At 57.2% G+C, this 6273-nt stretch overlaps 1 long non-coding RNA gene across 1 annotated transcript; it reads right to left on the reverse strand.

The window, feature by feature from the left end:
- Positions 1-2597: 2597 nt before the first annotated feature.
- LOC144614117 (uncharacterized) lies at positions 2598-4625 on the reverse strand. Its single transcript, XR_013551647.2, has 2 exons — positions 4184-4625; positions 2598-2656 (listed from the first exon to the last, which is right to left on the reverse strand). It is a non-coding gene; the product is annotated as an uncharacterized LOC144614117 (long non-coding RNA).
- Between the last annotated feature and the right edge of the window lie 1648 nt (positions 4626-6273).

Consider the following 6273-nt stretch of genomic DNA (forward strand, 5'->3'; position numbering starts at 1 on the left):
AGAATGTAGAACCCTAAAACGAAGACTGGGCAGAAAACTACAGAGCAGTCGTGCTGAGGAATATGATAGAAATTCCAAACAAAATGGCGGCAGATAACTCTGGGCGACACCGTGTGCAAGAAACAGGAAAGGGGGAGATTGGTTATAAGCGTTCAGAGACTTCATGGAATTGAAGGGTAACGCAGGCAGCCGGGCTCCAATGGGGACACAAGTCGTCAGGGGCTGTGAACGCGTGGCTTCACCGTTCTCTCTTCGCCAGCCTCCTGTGCTGCTCATCCCACGGCCAAGACCTCATGGCTTTTCAAGTCGACTTTTAGGGTCCCCTCTCAAACCATGAGATTGTGGCATTTTTTTGTTATCGCAGCCTAATCTGACTTGTCCTGACCAATTCGATGGCAAAGGATGTCTGTCTCATGCGAAGAGGCGACAGCACGCTTAACCGCAAAGTACCAGGAGCATTCTTAGCAATGGCCAGAATAAGGCAAGGATGCTTCACGCCTCAGGTTTACATGGCTCCAAAGCTTGCAGACAATGCAATAAGACACGAAACGTAAATTAAAGAACGGCAACTAAAAAGGAGACAAAATTATCCTTATTTGTGGATCGTGTAATACTCGAAAACCCACGGGGAGCGGAAAGCCGTACCAATTGTTATTAAATAACAACAAATAATCCTACAAGAGTGGTCAGTTATAAAAGAAGAACACAAAAATCAATAGTGTTCTTCCCTCCTTCCTCTTTTTTGCTTCCTGTTGAAGCGATCGTGTTTTCTTTATTTCCCTTTTCCCTGTACTGGTTTGAGAGTTATACATTCCACTGCTGCCTGTTAGAGGCTATCTATAAATTTCTATCAAGCCTAATTGACTTAACACAATCTAAATCAATATGCTCTACCCCCCCGTCCTAAACGGCGGAGGTCTTGGAGTGATTTAACTCCAATCGTACCTTCCAATCGCCATGTATGGTTGCCTGTATTTTGGTCCGATCATGTTTTGGGCCTACATTTGTCATCACTATTCATGATATTAACAGCCAATTCTCACCTAGATTTTACCCTCGTTTTAATATCTTTGCTCGTGGCTCATTCCATACTCCATAAAGGGCTTGCTTTCCTTCCTCCTTAGGCAATCTTTCGCTGGTTCTTACAGCAAAGCTCTGTGTTAAGTAAAGTTTCCCAGTCTTTGTCTGAACCGTATTTCACTCTTAGTCTTGAAAGGTAGTTTCGCTGAAAGACAGCTTGAGTTGGCAAATTTGTTCTTTCACCGTTAACACCCAAAAGGGAATTGGGCAAAGGACGTGAGTCCGTAAGAAAATAAGAAATACAAATGACCAACAAAAGCATCTGAAAGTTCGTTCCTCTCCGTTAATAGCGAAAGAAGGGCACTTTAAAATAAGGCATTTGTTTTGACCCTGTTAAATTGGCCAAACGTTTCAAAAAGATGAGAAGGTCCCGTGTGCTAAGAGGAAAAGCAATTCTACACGATCGGTAGTTGGTTGAATGGTAACTTCCCAAAAAGGTATGAGTGTGTCCTAATCCCCAGAACGGGGAATGTTATCTTACTTGGAAAAAGGGTCTTTGCCAATGTAATTAAGTGAAAGATCCCGAGATGAGGAGATCATGCCGGATTAGAGGACAGTGTCCTTGTAAGAGACACATGGAGAGAAGACAGACCAGAAGGGCAGGAATGGGGCAGGAAGGACCCTCCCCTGGAGTCCTCAGCGGGGAGCAAGGCTCTGCCTACTGACACCTGATTTTGAACTTCTAGCCCCCAGAACTGGAGGGGGGGGTGTGGGCAGACAGAATACACTTCTGTTATTCTAAGCCACCAAGTTGGTGGCAATTTGTTACCCTAGGAAATTCACCCAGAGTCGCCAGAAGGTTTCTGGAGGGCAGTTGGGCAAATGTAGAACATACTGGTCCTGAAACGTGTATAACTTTCCTCCTAGAAATTACTCAGAATTAATAACTGCGGATTTGTTGAGGATTTCTTGGCAAGGATATTCATCGAAGCCTCTTCTTTCTTTTCTTTTTTTATCTTTATTTTTGAGAGAGAGAGACAGAGCGTGAGCAGTGGAGGGGCAGAGAGAGAGAGACAGAGGGAGACACAGAATCCAAAGCAGCCTCCAGGCTCCGAGCCGTCAGCCGGCACAGAGCCCGACACGGGGCTCGAACTCACGAACCGCGAGATCATGACCCGAGCTGAAGTCAAACACTTGACCACCTGAGCCACCCAGGCGCCCCTCCTCGAGGCCCCTTCTGGTGAAAACCTGCAGCTGGAACACAGCCCAGTTTGGCAAACATCCGAAGTGCGGGCGAGGTGCAGAGAAAAAAGGCTGGAAGGATTTACTACGTGCGTTAAACAGGGAGGCTACCTCTGGGGAGGGATTTGCTGCTTTTTATTTTCTACGACGGATACGTGGAGCTTTTGTAATCGGGACCAAGTATCACAAAACAGAACCACGCCACTCCTGCCTGTGCTGGCCACGCCCGCCCCCGGAGTCCGTCCTGGGAGATGGGGAACAGCGCCCCAGCGGGTGGGACCCCGGGCGCCTGACTGCCCCCCTGCCCTTGGCCTTCTCCCCAGCGCCGCCCTCCGTACCTTCCCTGCACCCGCTCTTCTGCGGGCATCGATTTTTCCATCCTTCAGAGAAGCGCCTGAGGGAAAGGAAAGAGCTTCTTTGGATCAATGAGCAGAGCCCTGCAGCCAGGGTCAGGGGGGGTCCGCGGGCCTCGCACTTGTCACTGCCCGGGACTTGAGGGGGAGCTCCACTGAGGCGGGGGAGGGTGCGACTAGCCAGGCTGCGCAACGTGGCCAAGTGTGTGTGTGGAGGGAGATGGGGCGCAAAAGCGTGCAAGGTAGGGTGCGGGGGTCCTGCTGCCACACTCGGGGCACAGGCTGATCCTTGCCTAGAGGAAGGGCAGCGGCCCAAGCCCCCTCTGTGAAGCATTCCCCTCGCCGCTCAGTGAGGAAGGCGCCGGCACGCGCCCATTGCCCAGATAGGGAAACTGAGGGATGCATTCGTGAGAAGGAGAGAGGGAGGGAGGGAGAGGCTGGGGGAAGAGGGGATTAGATAGAGGGAAGGAGAGAGGGGGAGGGGAGGAAGATGGGGAGAGTTAGGGTATTACTTGTGGCCCCTCCCTTGATCTCCCCTCCTTCCCCTAGCTGGGTGCTGAGGGCCCCACCCTTGGGAGCTCCCACGAGGGGACGGGAGTCAGTGTGGGGCCCTCCTGGGCCCGAGGCTGGCCGGTCCGGTTCAGCACACCCCCACCCCTGCCTTCAGGTCGGCCAGGGGACAGTCGGGTTGGGACTGTGGGTCCTCTCTGGGTCCTCTCAGCTGGGGCTGCAGGGACCACCCTCCCCTCCCCACCCCGTCCCCGCCCCCGGCCAGGCACCGAAAATGGCTCGACATATGCTCGTTGCATGAATGAATGCACCATGATAATTGCTAAGGAGAGAGATGGGCAGATGGTCTGTTCTGAGGTTCCGCGAGCATGTGGCGTGTTCGCGCCCGTGCGCATGTGCATTTGCGTGCACGCGTGCACGGCTGTGCGTGCGCGCGTGTGCATCGCGCGGGCCGTGCCTGGATGTGTGCGTCATGCGTGTGTGTGCAGGTCCCGGGGGGGCGGGGGGGGGGGGCGCTGCCTGGGCGCGTGGCGGTGCGCGTGCGCCACGTGTGCACGAGCGTGTGCGCGCCACTTCCTGCTCAGGGGCGGAGGGGTCCGCGCGTCCTCCTCTCACGTCTGCTCTCTCTCCCGGGCCTGCGGGCTGCCTTCCGGCCCCTGGCTTTCCGCGACCTCCCAATTCTGTCCCCGCCTCCCCAGCCCTGCCAAGGGCCCCCACCAAAGACTCCAGCCCCAGCCGGGCTTCGGTTCGGACGTTCCAGCCCGCCACACTCAGGGCCCAGACTTTTCCCCCGGAGCCTGAATCCGACTCAAGGGCGCGTCAAGCGCGCCATCCTGGACGGATGCCTCTGCCTCTCTCGGTCTTCCTGTCTGTAAAGTGGGCACGGAGCTCACAGACACACCCAAAGGGCGAGGCCAGCACCTCCTACGTGGTGAGTGCGCACCAGATGTCGCCCACCACCGTGGTGCTTCCAACCGCAGTGATGGTGACAACCGTCCTGGGGGAGGGGGGGCAGGGGGGGGCAGGGCCCCGGGGTGATCCAGAGGACACGGGGTTACCGAGGTCCTGCAAGCCAAAGCGGCATCCTGTCCAGGGTTGGATGACTGCGGGCCCTCCAGAAAATGCCGCAGCCGAAGGAAGGAGTCGGGGGTGTGATGAGCAGTGTGTTCAGTCAAGGTGCTGATCCTGTAGCCGCTTCTCTGGCCCGCTGTGGTCAGGGCGTTCACTCTAACAGTGCAGTTGTCCTTGACCTCTCCACGGCGGTTGCCTGCGAGGTATGCATTTGAAATCAGACCCAAACTCCTGTCTGTGGCCTGCACCGTACCTCCCTCCCTGCCCCTGCTCTGCTCCAGCCACAGGGCTGGCCGTCTTTCCTTCTTCTTACACACCAGGCATGTTCCTGCCTCAGGGCCTTTGCATCTGCCATTCTCGCTGCTTGTCCCCGGACCATCTTATGGCTGGTCCCCCGCTTGTCCTTCAGCTCAGAGGCACCCTCATCAGACAGGCCCTTGCTATCTATGCTCTCTCAAGAATTCCTGGGTCACTCACTGTCACAGCACTTAACCATAGCTAAAATTATCTTAACGCTTTGGTTTACAGGGCTCTCCGTGTCTTAAGCAGCAGTGGAAGGTACTCAGTAAGGATCCGTAGGAAGCCAGGGAGGAGAGGGGCAGCGGACCTTGACCTGGCTGCCCGGATTCCAATCCTCACGTCCCATTCATTTAGCGCTTACTGGATGCAAGGGCCCAAATTCTAGCGAGCTCGGTGACCTGGGAGAGCTTGCTCTGTCTCTCAGACCCCCAGTTTCTCCAGCTTTAGGATGAGAGGCAGCCCCAAGTCTTCGAGGGATCCTCACCTTCATTTCGATGGCTTGGGATCTCAGGCTTTCTGGCACCTGGCAGTCTGCAGAGCCCGGGGGTGGGGGATCCCGGGGGTCAGCAGCGCCCTGAGCCCGCCCTGCCCCCCCACATCCCTGTGGATGCAGGGGATACCTTCTCGGTCCCTCAGTCACCTCCTCTGAGATGCCCCCTGGCTCAGGCCTTTTCTGGAGCTCGAGAGCTCTCATCACACAGCATAGTTTGATTGTTTACTTCTCTTTTCTCCCGTTAGGCTGGCAGCAGGTAATTTCTCTCCGCATCCTAGTTGAGTGGGGCACAAGGTCTGGGATGGGCCTTCCAACTCGCACCAATTCGCTCACCACCGGGAAGGAGCCACGCCCTTCCCCGTGTCTCCAGAAGCTTTGGGGCCGTTCACAACCCACCAAGAGCATCAAATTTCAGCAACCCTCGCAATACTATTCGCGGCTTCTACCTGATGTTTGTGCAGAAGGCCCTACTCATGAGTCCCGGCAGCCAGTGCCTTTTTTTTGTTCAGGCAGGGCCTGGTTTCTGTATTTCAGCTGCGAGGGCCCCGGGGGTGCCTCTGCAGGCCGCAGGGGGTGCGACAATGGCAGAAGACTGCGTGGGCCACCCGCTTCTCGGGTCTTCCCGCTTCCCACCCAGGCCCCAGGGGCAGAAAACAATCCACACCCGCCAGAAACCTGACTGTGCGGCCGAGCTGGAAAAGCTGGTTCTGGGAAGGAAGGGATGGGGGAGGGGGCCTTCCGAGGCCCCGGGGCCGCTGCCTTGCCAAGGCCACCTGAGCAACGACCAACGACCAACGCAGGGTCGTTGGTGCTGCTGGGAGCCGCTGGGAAGGGACAGGTCGTGCAGACGCACCGGGAGAGGAGGGGCCGAGGGACCCAAAGGGCGCAAGGTTAAAGCCCAGGCTGGGCAGCACGACCCACCGGGCCAGGCGCCAGGGGCCAGGGGCCGGGGCCCGAAGAGGCGGGGGCGGGCAGGAACCGGGGGAAGCGGCAGCCTTGTCGCCGCAGGGCCTCGGAGACGCCCGCGAGCCTAGTGACAGCCCGCGGGGGGCCGCCGATCACGCGCCCTGCAGCCGGGAGCGCGCCGCGTGTGCCGCCCGGGCGTGCCCGCCTCGCCGCACCCGCAGCAATTCCCGGGCTGTCTGTGCATGTCTTTTTCTTTCACTAGAGGTTGCTCACTTTCACTTCTTGGTTCCTTTCGGCTCCTCCGCCGGCTCCGGGAGCGCGCGTGCGCGTGAGTGTGTCCCCACCCCCGCCCCCGCGCGCGTGTGTGTCCGCGCGCGC

Source organism: Panthera onca, chromosome D4 (genome assembly GCF_046562875.1).
Source record: "Panthera onca isolate mPanOnc1 chromosome D4, mPanOnc1 haplotype 2, whole genome shotgun sequence".
Lineage (NCBI taxonomy): Eukaryota > Metazoa > Chordata > Mammalia > Carnivora > Felidae > Panthera > Panthera onca.